Genomic DNA, 15,163 nt, shown 5'->3' with positions numbered 1-15,163 from the left:
TTAACTAGGAACTGTGTTCAGCATAGGTAAGAGAGTCTACAGTGAAAGTAGCTTGTTCTTCTAAGGTTCCTTCCTGGTTAGAAGATGGCAGCTGTAGCTCCTGCCATCACATCGATAGTCTCAGGAGAGAAAAAGGAGGGAGAGGGAATAGCCACCAGACAGGTGGGGAAATAGCTTGAATGCTTTCTAAGAAGTTCTGCCCAACACTTCGACACTTAGAGGGGAAAGATTCGATATTTGACCATCAAGTATTGTGCTAGCTGTAGGATTTTTGCAGATTCTCTATCATACTGAGAAAGTTACCTTATATTCTCAAATCACTGAGAGAAAGAGCTGTTAAACTTTGTCAAAGCCTTTTCTCCCTTTATTGAGCTGCTTATATGGGTTTTCAGCCATATCCAATACTATATGAATTACGTGGATTGATTTTTCTAGTGTTAAGCCATTTAAAAATCTGGAAAGAAATGCAGCTTGATTATGAGGTATTATCTTCTCTACATATTGCTGGACTCGATTTAATAATGTTTTGTTAAGGATTCTTACTTCTGTGTTCAGATATTGGTCTTTAATGTTCTCTCTTTGTAATATTTGTCAGGCCTGTTATCTGGGCTACAATGGCCCCATGAGAAAAAACTAGTTGGCAAGTGGTTTCTCCTCTATTTTCTGAATAGATTTGTGTAAAGCTGGTATTATTTCTTTCTTAAATATTTGTCAGACTTCACCAGTGAAACCAGCTAGGTCTGGAATTTTATTTGTGGGAAACTTTTTATTACAAATGAAATTTGTTAATAAATTAAAGGCTGCTAAAGTATCTTTCAGCGTTGGCTATGATTTCCAACCATTTGTTGACTTCATGTAAGTGGCTGAATTTTGTCATTATAAAGATATTTGAACTATTTTTTGCCTTCCTTTAAATTTCCATAGAATTTAAAATAATGGTCCCTCCCTTGCTCTTGATAGTGATAATTTTCTCTTTTTCTTAATCAGACTTGCTAACAGTTTATCAGTTTTGTTACTCTTGTCAACATGCCAATTTTTGGCTTTGTTATATTTCTATATTCTATATTGTTCTCTTTTTCACTGATTCATTATTTCCTACCTTCTACTTCAAGTTCGATTTTTCTCGTTTCCTAAGGTAGAAGCTTGGATCACCGACTTGAAACCTTTCTTCTTTTCTAATATCCTTCTAGTTATACATACCCTTTTCCACATTGCTGTAACCGCAACGCTCAAAAATTGACCAGCATTTTCGCTGTCATTCAGGTAAAAGACTTTATCATACTCTGCAATTGCTATTTGCATCCATAGTGTACAGTCCAGTTCCAAGGATTTGAGCATTTTCTAGGTTATCTTGTTATTGATGTCTTCGTTAATTCTAATTGGACCAGAAAACAAATTCTGCAAGATTTTGATTGTTTGGTGTCTATGGGGACATATTTTATTGTCCGGGATATTGTTTATCTTGGCAAACAATCCTGGTGCACTTAAAAGAATGTTCTTTCTGCAGTTGCTGGGTGTGGTGTTCGCGTTCTGTAAATGTTAATTAGGTGGAGTTAGTTGATATTATTGCGAGAATCTTCAATATCTTCCATCAGTCACTGCGAGAGGTAATGAAATCTGCAACTGCCTTCAGGTGAGTCAATTTCCCCCTTTCACTCTTTCAGTTTTTTTCCCTCATGTTTACTGAGCCTCTGTTACGAATGGCATAACGTGTATGATTGTTGTCTTCCCGATGAATCGCATCGTTTTTATTACACAGTATCCTTGTACAACCGATCCCTCGTCTGGAATTTTACTTTGTGTTGAAATATTGTTACCAGCCTTCTGGCACTCCCGGCTTCTACCCTTCACCTACACATGCGAGTTCATGCAATTGAGTCCCTGTCTCCTTCATGACTGGCTTTTGCTTTGCAATCTATTCTGATAGTTTCTTCCTTTTCTTGGAAAGTTTAATTCCTTGATATTTAGTCCCACTGTTAATATGGCTGGGTTTAAGTGTACCCTCTCGATATTTCTTGCCAACTTATCCTATCTGCTTTTATCTTTTCTTGTCCTATTGTTTGGATTAATGTATTTTTTTTAATTCAATTTTAATCTCTCTGTTTGCTCCACATTGATTTTTTTTTTTTCTGGCTGCTTCTAGGTAGATGACAAATGAATTCTTAACTTATTACTGTCCACTGAGAGTTAATATTTTACTAGTTCACTTAAAATATAAGGACCTTAAAGCAGCAAAATTCTGTTTATCTTGCCTATCTTTTTTGCTATTGTTATTAGTCTAAGCAATGAAACACCACAACACAAGGTATTAATTTTGCTTTTTTAAAAAATATTTTTTAAAATTTTATTTATTTACTTGACACAGAGGTAGAGATCACAAGTAGGCAGAGAGAGGAGGGGGAAACAGGCTCCCTGCTGAGCAGAGAACCCTATGTGGGGCTCGATCCCAGGACCCTGAGATCAGGACCTGAGATGAAGACAGAGGCTTAACCCGCTGAGCCACCCAGGTGCCCCTTAGTTTTGCTTTAGATAATCAGTTGTCTTTCAAACAAATTAAGAGCAGGAAAAAGATATTCTTTCATATTTTTTTATAATATTTCCTATTCCTGGTTTTCTCAATCTGTCGTAGATTCAACTTTCTACTTAGTGTTGGATTTCCCTTAACATTTCTTACAACACAGGTCTGCTGTCAACAAGCTTTTGTTATTCTGAAAGTAGCTTTATTTCACCTTAATTTTTGAAGTATACTTTTACTGGATAGCTCAGTTTCTTTCCTTCTGTTACAGAATGTTAATGTTGTCATCTCATTCTTGTCTGACCTCCATTCTTTATGATGAAAAGTCAGTCATAATTCATGCTTTTCCCCTTTTTGTAACTTCTTTCAAAAAAACAATAAGGCAGGTGCCTGGGTGGCTCAGTTGTTAAGGTCTGCCTTCAGCTCAGGTCATGATCCCAGGGTCCTGGGATCAAGCCCTGCATAAGGCTCCTTGCTCATCAGGGAGCCTGCTTCTCCCTCTGCTGCTGCTCCCCCTGCTTGTGCTCTCTCTCTCTGACACATAAATAAATAAAATCTTTTTTTTTTTTTAAGATTTTATTTATTTCTTTGACAGACAGAAATTACAAGTAGGCAGAGAGGCAGAGAGAGAGAAAGGAGGAAGCAGGTTCCCCGTCAAGCAAAGAGCCTGATGTGGGGCTCGATCCCAGGACCCTGAGATTATGACTGGAGCCAAAAGCAGAGGCTTTTAACCCACTGAGCCATCCGGGCCCCCACAAAAAAATAAAATCTTAAAAAATAAAAAAGTACGACTGCTTTTAAGATTTTCCTCTTCACATTTGGTTTTTAGCAGTTGCCTACATTTTACATAGATGTGCCTCCGTTTGTATTCTCTTTGTATTTAAACTACTATTAAGTTTACGGGTAGACTTGTTTCATTCTTTGTTAGGGCCGGTCTTGCTCTGTTTTGAACTTTGTCTTCAAGCACGGCCCTCATTCCCAAGGCATGGTCTTTCTGAAGTCACAGCTGAAAGTGAAGTAGGCGGCAAGTGTCTCCACTCTGGCTGATCTAGAAGTCCAACATCTTCCACCATTAGAACACCCAGAATGAGAATTATCCCTGCAAGCCAAAATAATGGAGGATCAGAAGCAAGAGGAGGCCCATGGGTAGGAGGATCTTAAAAAGCAGGCATTTAAGGCTGTAACTGCGTCGCGGTCATGGTGTAGTGTTATGGGGCACTATGGTGGCTCAGTGCCCTGAAGCCCCATCTGGTGGCTGAGTGCCTGGTGGCTCAGTCGGTTAAGTGTCTGACTCTTGACATCTGCTCTGCCTTGATCTCAAAGTGTGAGTTGAAGCCCAGCGTTTCGCTCTGCACCCCATGTCAGGCTCCACCTGATGAGTCTACTTCAAAAGAATGAAAATAAAAATAACGCTCTGCCAGGATGTTTTGCTAGATCTTGAATTCAGAACCATCCTTCAGCTCCAGACTGCCCAAGGTCCTGTCTTATTTTTGTTCTCCTCTTCTTAGATGTCCAAGGGATTCTCTTAATCTTTTTATGTAATATGGGCTTTAACCCCACCCCCTTAACTTAAGCTACCTTGAGTGCGTCTCAAGGTCTCAGTAAAAAACTGTTTATTTAATCAAAGACTCAAGCTGAAACTGTAACACACCTATCGTTCAGAATATTTGGTAAGCTATGACACCAATCCTTTCATCAAATCTGAGCATTCTGTCACTGCAAGAAGAAACCTAATATACTAAGAAGAGAGTAGCAACCCAAAGCACAGAGGTATTTTCTGGTCATACTGGAAAATTCCTCAGTTCTCTTGGCTTCAGTCATAACAGATGATATAAAACAGTGGTTCTCAAACTTGAGTGTGTATCACAATCACCAAGAAGGCCTTGTTAACATGTAAGTGTTTAAGACCCATTGCTAGTGTTTTTGATTCAGTAGGTCTAAGAAAGGACTTAAAAATGTGCATTTCTTTTTTTTTTTTTTAAGATTTTATTTTATTTGACAGAGATCACAAGTAGGCAGTGAGGCAGGCAGAGAGAGAGGAGGAAGCAGGCTCCCCACTGAGCAGAGAGCCCGATGTAGGGCTCGATCCTAGGACCCTGGGATCATGACCTGAGCTGAAAGCAGAGGCTTTAACCCACTGAGCCACCCAGGTGCCCCAAGAATGTGCATTTCTAACAAGTGTCCACGTGTGGTTAGTCAGGGGACCACTGATAGGGAGAGTTCTCAGAGCAAGTTCATGTCTTTGTTTGTCTGTGTTATGCTTCCCTCATGTAGAGAGTCACCAGGCCCTGTCACTCATTACTTTGCAACATGATGTCATCCACAGTCCCAGGGGGTGATGGGTAAGGGTGGAAGCCGATATCCAAGAGCAAGGAGAGGGTTATGAAGCAGTCATTTCATTAACAATGATTTTTTTTTTAATTGGAAGAAATGACGGCATGGAGATTTGAGTATTTCCCGTACTGACTGTGCCATGAACAAATAGCCATAAATATACAGCTGAAGTCTGACGGTGTCTCTTCAAGATACTATATGGGAAACACTAATGATGTTTCTAATATTTAGGCCATTATTAGCACCCGTGGTATATCTCTAATTCACATAAAATGAAATTTCATAACCCAGTGATGGTCCATTTTCTTATTAGTTATAATACTGAAAAAACAACAATAACGACCCTCATTACTGCCTAGGCTTTGTTCTCTGTTTTATCGTAATGTGAACTGCCCAAATGCAGTCTCTTAGTCCCACAAATTTTCTGTGAGTTGAGGCGGTACCCTGGTGCTGCTTCACTTAAAAAGAGTTTATTAAAAAAAACACCAAAACTTAAGAGCTGTACTCTGTGGAGAAGCCACAGATGTTCAGGATATGGTGACTTAGGGAGAAAACCCTACTGTCCTTGTAGGGGAGAAGAGACTTCTGCCGATATTCGAGTGACAGCAAGAAGTAGAGGAAGGCAAGAGTAAGAGAGGTCAGAGAAGAGCCGTCGTTGGCCGGAGGGATCAAGAGAAGGTTCTGAGAAGAACGTAGCCTCCCAGTAGAATTTTTGAAAGTCGACTTGGGTTTTGACTGTCATATGTGGGAAGAAACGCAAAGACAGGGAATTAATTGTAAGAGCACCCGAGGTAAACCACTCAGGCTGTGTCCCATTTATAGTGAGCTACATGGCCTAGCGCTCATGTACAATCCGTACAAAGAAGTCATGGGAGGGATGCCTAGATGGCTTAGTCATTAAGCGTCTGCCTTCAGCTCAGGTCATGATCTCGGTGTCCTGGGATCGAGTCCTGCATCGGGCTCCCCTCTCAGTGGGAAGCCTGCCTCTCCCTCTGCCCTACCCCTGCTTGTGTGCATTCTCTATGTCTCTCTCAAATAAATAAATAAAATCTTAAAAAAAAAAAGAAGAAGAAGAAGAAGAAGAAGAAGAAGAAGTCCTGGGAGAAGGGGGTCGAGGTAAGAAGAACAAGGTCTCAAATGCCAAATCAAGAATTGAGAGTTTATTCCCCAGACAGTGGGGACACACTGACATTGTTGAGCCAAGGAATCATATGATCTAGATATTTACCTTCAGCACATTAATGAATGGCCAGTGACTAAGAAAGAATAATTGATTGTCAAGTGAAGGGAATAGAAGCCATGAGATGACTCCAGAGGGGGAATAAACCAGGAATGGAGGGACCACGACTGGACCAGGAGGCACTCAGGGGAACAATAAAGCAGGGACAAAATGAGGTCACTCGTTATATAATGTTTATGTTTTTAGAAGTCTGTTGGTACCTCTAAGCATAACAGGAAAGCCCAAGAGAGAAGGGTGTTTTAGGGCTGGGGAGTTAAAGGATGAGCCCAGGTGTAGATGTGTTGGCCTTACACTTCTTTAAGTCAGATAGAAATCTCGAAGGCAGTTGGAGAAGTAGAGCCAGATTCGGAGGACAAGTCAGACTGAGCTGCTGTATCAGTCAGCAGACTGAGCTACTGTAACGAGCGGTGCTAAAATCTGAGGGGCTTGAAACAATGGTGCTTGTTTGTAACCCATCCTCCACATCCATCCCAGTTACTCAGCGACTCAGGTGCTTTGAAGGCTCCATCTCAACACATTCTCAGCAGTGACAGGGCCTGGGAAAGGCAAACCAAGTGCTTCCCTGAAGGGACACATGACCCTCTTTCTCACATTTCATTGACAGAAGTAAGTCATGTGATCAGTCATTCCTCAGACCGAGTGAACACAAAAGAATGATCCTACATGCGCCTCCAGCAAAAGGACCGTGGAGGGAGGAAGGCACAGCCCAGGAGGGGAAGGTTGTTGCCACTCCTGAGAGCCAGAGGTCATCAGCCAAGTGGGCAGGAGCTAGCACTGCCTCCAGGGGAGGAGACACAGAAGACACGAGTCAGGGCCCCAGGCTGCAGAGCCGTCCACTTCCCCGGGATGGACCCTGCCTGGTCCGCGAGCAGAATGACTAGCTGGGTGGGAGCAGGTGGGTGATCTCAAAGCCGCAAACTCTGTGCCGTCCTTGTGAGGTCGCTGCTCGGACCGGGTGTCCTGGCTGGCTTCCTGGGCCCAGAAAGGAAGGGACTGTTGCCCTCTCCCAGCCATGTTCCCTGTCCTTTTCCTCCGCTATGGATTCTCCTGTCATCCATCTGGCATTCCTCTCAAGGCTGGCTGAAGATGGTCCCTCGCAGTTTCCAGAGTTAGGTTAGGGATGGGACATGCTGCTGCCACTGGCCATCCCTCTCCGGCCCCACCCCTGCGGGAGGCACCTGCTGCTTTTCTTCCCCAATTCTGTTCCAGGTAGGTCTTTGTTTACGCCACTCCCCCGGTCCCTGAGCCAGAGGTGGGGTGCCCATCCCTGCAAACCTCAGGTGTCTAGCTTCCCACCTCTGTTGAGTTTTTAGTCTCTTGTGCTGTGCCTAAGGGCACCTGGGCTGGAGGGACACTGCTCCTGTCTAGGTGTTCATAAATATCTTCAACAAGCATTAGGCTTTGCGGGGAGGGGACGTCTGAAATGTGAAACAGCTTGTCTTTTTTTCTCCCTCCCATTGTCGTCAATAACTTTTAATGGCCAAATCCCAGATTTGTACTCCCCCCCCCCCGATAACTGCTAAAACTATTCTCTTCCACCTGCTTTTACTGTAACATGTGGAAAAGAAATAAATGTTGTCCTCCCCCACCCCCCAAAAAGAATTGCATCTGGTGCTCTGCTGCCTTGGCTCCCATGACCGTCCTCTGGGTGACAAATGATGAAGATGGAGCAAAGCTTTAAGCTGAGAATTTCAGGGAATGTTCTTACTTACAGGGCAGTAGGAAGAACACAGATTGGGGGAGCAAAATAATAAGATACAGAAAAGAAAAGGGCTCAGTTTAGTCAGGAAGGTTCATGACTGCCAGATCTGGAGATAAGTCAAAGAAGCTGAGGCTGAGGAAAGACCATGAGGTCTGACCTTGAAGGAGACGTGGCTGACCTTCCAAAGAGCTGCTTCAGGGAGGCTGTGGGGCCAAACCAAGGAAGGAGTGATCTGAAGTGGAGGTAAAACATGGGACTGTGAAAAAAAGAAGGGAAATAGGTTGTTTGAGGTAGCAGCCAAATCAAAGCCGATTTGCTATGCTAAATCTGACAGGTTTTCATTCATTCATTTAGCAGATCTTTATTGGGCATTTCCTCTTGCCAAGCACTGCTTTAAGAGCCAGGGAGAGACAGAGCAAGATAAGTTTTCTGTTCCCATGGAGCTTATCTTCCAGTGGAAGCAGACATACAATAAACAAGCAAGCAGAGAAATGAATGAGTGAAAAAGAGAGTTTCCAGTTTATTTAGTTCTGATAAAACTGAATTAATTATATTTAGTTCTTCCTTTAAAGGAAGTGATCGGGTAGGTGGAGAGTGTGGGCGGGAGGGTATGTGCTCAACTACTCAGGAAAGCTTTCTCAGGACCTGGTAACATATGTGCCCACTCCTGAAGGGCAAGAAATATTGGCTAAGCAAGGATTTGGAGCTGGAGTTTTTCATGGCGGACAGAAGCTCCGATGGAAAGTTCTCATAGAGAATAGATTAGAGGGACAATTAAAAATTCTTGTCCGTGTGGGCGCCTGGGTGGCTCAGTTGGTTAAGCCAATGCCTTCAGCTCAGGTCAGAATCCCAGAGTCCCAGGATCGAGTCCAGCATCGGGCTCCCAGCTACGTGAGGAGTCTGCTTCTCCCTCTGACCTTTTCCCCCCTGCTTTTACTGTAACATGTGGAAAATAAATAAATGTTGTCCTCCCCCACCCCCCAAAAAGAATTGCGTCCCCCAATGTTCTCTCACACACTCTCTCTCTAATAAATAAATAAAATCTTTTAAAAAATTGCTGTCTGTGTGAATATCTAAAAAAAATGAAGATTCTAGAAGGCATTTACTTCTCAAGGCCCAGGTTTTGTTCATTTAGAAGCATTTGCTTCTCCTTCAGGAACCTTCTCTGCCACAGACCCTCTATCCATTGCTTGGGAAAGGTTGCTGTAGGGTACAGATCCACAGACATGATTTCGTTCCTCAGTGTTCGTATATTGTGCAGACTTTATTTTCAGAGTTTTGGAACCAACCCTCACCGGCTTAAGGCAAAGTGCCTCTTCCACTTGTATTCTTCCTGGTTTCAGGCTTGCAGAACATAGTCAAACATTTGTGTCAGTGGGACTCTTCTCACACGTCCCAGTGGGCATAGGGCGCATCTTCCTGGGTCCTCTCTTGTAGTCGTGTGGATTTTGAAAAAAGAAACTTGAACAAAGCCCCACAGAGCTCTGTGACCAGCGCCTGTGGCCTCTGAAGATGACAGCAGTCACCACGGCCATTACGGTCTGAATGAAACTGCACTGGGAATAAATGCAGACACTTAAGATTTTATTTATTTGAGAGAGAAAGAGAGAGAATGAGCAGGGCAGAGGGCAGAGGGAGAAGTAGGCTCCCCACTGAATGAGGAGCCCGAGGCGGGGCTCGATCCCAGGACCCCGGGATCATGACCTGAGCTGAAGGAAGATGCTTAACCGACTGAGCCACCCAGGAGCCCCTAAATGCACACATTTTAATTTCAGCAGACTGAAAGATGAATTTGTGTGAACTTATTTCTACCTTTTCATATTCTTTGTCCGTTGTCCCCACTGCCCACCCTGTGGAACCTAAGCGTCACGAGGACAGGAGTATCGTTTTTGCGTGCTGATGGATCCCCAGTTGCTAGAACACTGCCCCACACGGGGGAGGCAATCTGCAAATCCTGAGTGAATCACTGTTTTTTTCTTTTCCCCCTGTTGTGGGACCCTGGCAGAAAGGCAGGCTTTGTTTCAGGCCAGAATTCGAAAGGCAGCCCAGTTCCTGTGTGCGCTGGGAGTGCCTGCCTCGCAACTCATTAAAGCCTGTCCTGCTGGGGTTGGAAAGCCCAAGCCTGACATCCCGAGAGACGCCTGTGCTCAGGGAAGCCGACCAGGGACCATGGAGGCCCGGGGTATGGGGAGGAGCCCTCCCCGAGTCCTCTGAGCCCCAGGGACAGAGGGATGGCTCTGGGACAGTGCCAAGGAGGAAGAGTTCCACACATTCTGAGACGAGAAGGTCAGAATATATTATTCTGATTTCCATCAATTTAAACGTTCCAAAAAGTATCTTTTTTTTTTTAAAGATTTTATTTATTTATTTGACAGAGAGAGACCACAAGTAGGCAGAGAGGCAGGCAGAGAGAGAGGAGGAAGCAGGCTCCCTGCTGAGCAGAGAGCCTGATGCGGGACTCGATCCCAGGACCCTGAGATCATGACCTGAGCCGAAGGCAGCGACTTAACCCACTGAAACACCCAGGCGCCCCCAAAAAGTATCTTAAAGGTCAAAAGGGGATGTCAAGGTCGGGAATGTGGCCACCGCCAGCGTGCCTCGTGTGGTCCAAACGTAAATGCTTTATGGTCCTTCTGTCACCAAGGTCTGCAGACCATCCTACAAGGGAATGGCGTCCTCATTTACCACAGGGCTGACAGTGGTTGGGAGGATGGTGGTGACTAGCGTGGCCTGGAGACGACCAGCTAGAGCCACAGAGATAGGGGAACCCTGGGTTGGTGAGGGGTGAGGCACAGGGTCACCAGGGCTGTGGAGACTCACCTCCCCTACCCCCCGCCGGGGCAGAAAGGATGGCCAGCAGTAACAAGTGGGGGCCGCAGAGGGCCTGGCTTTGAGAGACCAGAGCAGGGGCTGGTGAACTTGGTCTAGGCTGTGGGGCCCCCTTGTATTTCATATGGAAGCTTGGTGTTTATTAATACACCAGCGATATGGGCAAATCTTGGGCCAGGAAGATTGGGAAGGCAAATCCAGCTTCCAGGACCCGTGTTGAGGGAGGGGAAACCGGCTCGGAGCAGAACTCTGCCCTAGGACGGGAAGGTGTGGGCATGGGTGTGGGAAGCCATATCCCGGTTCACGCCCTCCATTCGGCCCCAAATTTCCAATTAGAGAGAAAGGAAAACAGAAGACTGTTAAAAAAAAAAAAAATGCTCAAAGCCTTTTCACAAAATCTAACCTAAAACAAACAAACAAAAATCACCTGTGGTCATTTTGGAAATGAGACCCCTTCCCTGCAGGGCCGAGTCGGGCCAAGAACACAACCTGCGGGAGGAAAAACTCCTTCTCTCCAGGCCCCTCCCAGCAGCCTCTCCCAACCCCCCCCCCCCCCCCCCCCCCGGTTTCGGATTTTCCACCTCACTGCCTGCCAGCAGGCTGGGAGGAACCCCAGGGGAGCCTGCTCTGCGTGGGTCCATGCTCCTGCCACCAATGCTACAGACACACTCCTCCTCCCAAGGTCCTCAGGTCCCCGAGGCCCCAGAAACGTGCCAGGCAAATTCAGGGGGGTCTGACTCAGGATGCAGGCTGGGGTCCACTCTTACATCTCCGGCACCCTCTCTTTGTCCCTCTCAGCCCTAGCTTGATGGGTCAGCCACTTCAGAGCCATTTGCATCAGTCCTGGGCTTGGCCAGCAAACCTGTGGCTGTCTGTTGACTGACACCTGGGCTGGGTCTGGGAGGACCGGGCAGTCACACCCCCACGAGGAGACTGCCCAGGGTATTTTGCACCTTCTGCCCCGTAACCACGGTGAGCTCTCGCCGAGCTAATGCCCTGTGACAGATGGCTTCTGGGCCCTCGCCTCACGCTTGGCTGGTGGCTCCCGCAGAGAGGAGACTCAGCAGGGAAAGCGCGCCCAAAGAATTTATTTCCACTGGTTTGAAAAGCTACGGGCCCTGGGAGCATCTGAAGACTAATGATTGAGGGAGATCTATATCGTGTTTGCAGCTTTTCAATTCTGTCCTGGACAACCTGAACTAATATGAGAAAACAGAGAAAATGGGTTCCCAGGGAGCCAGTACTTCCGGGCAGATGACCTGATGATCCTTCCCTGCTGTTTTCCGTCTCTCCTAATCCTCGGCGCTGGCGCAGTGCGGTCTCTTGGAAACATCCTCTGAACTTTCTCAACTATGATTTCTCCCTCCTGTCAGTCCCAGTGCTACCTGTCATCTCACTTTCGTCCAGCCAACATTTACCAATCCCCTACTTTGTTCCAGGCAAATGAAAAGGACAATGACACCATCTTAATCCTCTTAGGGACTTGGAGGAAGACAGGCACTTGTTAAAGAACTCATGATGCATTCATATATACTGCTTTGCATCTCATCGGCATATGCATATGTACATATTAATTACATATATTACACATGTGTGTATAAATATTGGTTTTCCCCTAAGACTATAAGCGTTTTGAGAACAAAGCTATATCTCATAAGATATATTCACTGCGTGCAGAGTATAAAGTCATGTGTAATAATGACTTTCGAAATTGAAAGAAAATGATTTTAGGGTGGTAGAATATGGCAGTCCGAGCATCTTCTGGAAGAAAAACAGTAAGTCGTTCATGTTTGTTGTAACTAAGCATTGGCAGTTGATTTCACCTGCACTTTTCCCACTTGAAATAAACCCCAGCACTTAAACACAGCTAGAACAGCACAGAATCCTACTGCTGACCCCAGGAATACGTTGTGGGCTGATAACTTCCAGGCATAGGCTTTCAAGGCAGCCAAATAAGCCAGTAAGAAGCAATGAAGCATAATCATAAAGGGAAAATAATTAAGTTGGATTCCTATTGCATACCATATACAAAAATAAATTTTAAATGCATTAAAGACTGAGATATAAAAACAAAACCTAGATAATTAGAATATCTTTTCGAAATCTTGTAATTAAAAACTTCCAAAATGAGACAAAACCTAAAGCAAAAAAACTCAGAGGGCATACATAAAGTAAAAGATTGACAGACTTTTTTTTTTTAAAGATTTATTTATTTATTTATTTGACAGACAGAGAACACAAGTAGGCAGAGAGGCAGGCAGAGAGAGAGAGAGGAGGAAGCAGACTCCCCGCCAAGCAGAGAGCCCGATGAGACGGGGCTCGATCCCAGGACCCCGTGATCACCACCCAAGCTGAAGGCAGAGGCCCCAACCCACTAAGCCACCCAGGCGCCCCAGATTTTTTTTTTTAAGATTTTATTTATTTATTTGAGAGAGTGAGAGCACAAACAGAGGGGAGTGGCAGAGGGACTGGGAATCAATCCTAGGACCCTGGGATCATGACCTGAGCTGAAGGCAGATGCTTAGCCGACTGAGCCACCCAGGTGCCCCTAGACTGACAGATTTGAGCAATAAAATTAAAAACTTCTTTTAAGATAGAAGTATTTATTTTTAAAGTCACTAAGTAGAATAGTATTCATATTAGAGATTGGTAGGGTGCCTGGGTGGCTCAGTTGAGTTAAGCATCTGCCTTTGGCTCAGGTCATGATCCCAGGGTCCTGGGATAGAGCCCCACACTGGGCTCCCTGCTCAGCGAGAAGCCTGCTTCTCCCTCTCCCACTCCCCCTGCTTGTGTCCCCTTTTTTGCTCTCTCTCTCTGTCAAATAACTAAATAACTAACTAAATAAAATCTTTTTAAAAAGAAAAGAAAAGAAAAGAAAAAAGATGGAGATTAGCAGGAAAGGTGATTTTTTAAAGCTAATCTAAAAGAGAGTAAGGATTTTTTTTTTTAAAGATTTTATTTATTTATTTGACAGAAATCACAAGCAGGCAGAGAGGCCGGCAGAGAGAGAGGAAGCAGGCTCCCTGCTGAGCAGAGAGCTCGATGAGGAGCTCAATCCCAGGACGCTGGGATCATTACCTAAGCCGAAGGCAGAGGCTTTAACCCACTGAGCCACCCAGGCACCCTGAGTAAGGATTTTAAAAACAACATAAACACAACATTTACGAATATAAATGGTCGACAATGTATACCTTTAATTTTTTCTCTAATGTTAGCTTGTGTTTTCACTGCCATTGGTGTCTTTGTCTCCATCGAACAAAATTCATCTTGTTATGTGATTTCATAAAATAAGGCACCATTCTCTGGTTAAAACCGTTGAGAAAGAAGAAAAGAATTTCATCCTTTGGCTGTGTGCTCTAGACTCGGGCTTTCCCTGTTCAAAGCCGGTAGCAAGAGGGAAAGATCATCGAGGTCTCAGCTTTGGGAGCCATCAATGGGGGATAAAAGTCCTGGATCATTGTCGCCACGGTACAGGCTCCTGTTCGCAGGGATCTAGCATCCTCAGCAACGAGGAGCTAAATGTGTATTCCGTGGTGGCTGAGGCTAAACAAAGCGTTTATTTCAGTACCAGCAATGTTCCCCACGTTGCTCTGTCAAAGGCGAGCTGACATTATTTTCTCCACACATAAGGATATGATGCCATTGGATCCCCAGGCATTAGATGTCTAAACACTTAATCCCGTTAGCTGCTTTCTCTTCGCCAGACCCCATTTCAGGGGTCAGCTGCCACGTCCCGATCCAGGGCTGCCTTGATTGTCTGGACCTACGGCAGAGCGAGAGAATGAGAAGTCTCCTTCTCCCAGGGGGCGATGGGAGTCTAACTACATTTACGGGTCTATGAGGAGGGCTGCCGGGAGCTGGGAATCGAGTCCGCGAAATCAGAGAGTTACTTTGAGAAGAAACAGGGACAACCAGACTGCAGATAATTAGCTGGAAAGGTAAAGGTGAACCTTGGGCTAGGGAAAAAAAAGCGACGACTTCTCAGCAGAATGAAAAGAAGGTAGACAAGAGAATGTACCTGGACACATCACAGCGAAACTGCAGGTATCAGAGGCAAAGGCATCTTTCGTGACAAGGAGAGATAACCACAAGCGACACCTTGTCAAGGTGTTGACAGTTGACTTCGCAGCAGCAATGAAGTCAGAAAACAGTAAGAAAAGAGCTTCAAATGCTGAGATAAGATAACTGTCCACCTAGATGGGTATACTTATCAGGACGGCTTCTCGAGAACAAGGGCAAAATAAAGACATTTTCAAATAAACACTGATCAGGTTGACTGCTAACCTCTCACGAGTGGAAATTCTAAAGGATGTACTAGAGAGTGAAAGAGAGAGAGAGACAGAGAGAGAGAGAGAGGATCCCAGAAGATCAGAAGATAGATCTGAGAGAAGTTCATTTTTAAAAAATTCTACATTCAAAATTAAAAAAAAATTCTGGATCTCACGAACATTGAAGTGATAAAAATAGTATCTAAATAGTGAGGTCAAGAAAGGAGCGAATGTTCCTTCTGAAAACTGTAGTGGAAGCCTTCCTTGCAGCTTCT

The sequence above is a fragment of the Mustela lutreola genome, chromosome 3, assembly GCF_030435805.1.
Source record: "Mustela lutreola isolate mMusLut2 chromosome 3, mMusLut2.pri, whole genome shotgun sequence".
Taxonomy (NCBI): domain Eukaryota; kingdom Metazoa; phylum Chordata; class Mammalia; order Carnivora; family Mustelidae; genus Mustela; species Mustela lutreola.
The sequence above is the reverse complement of the archived record's forward strand: the minus strand, read 5'-3'. Positions refer to the sequence as shown.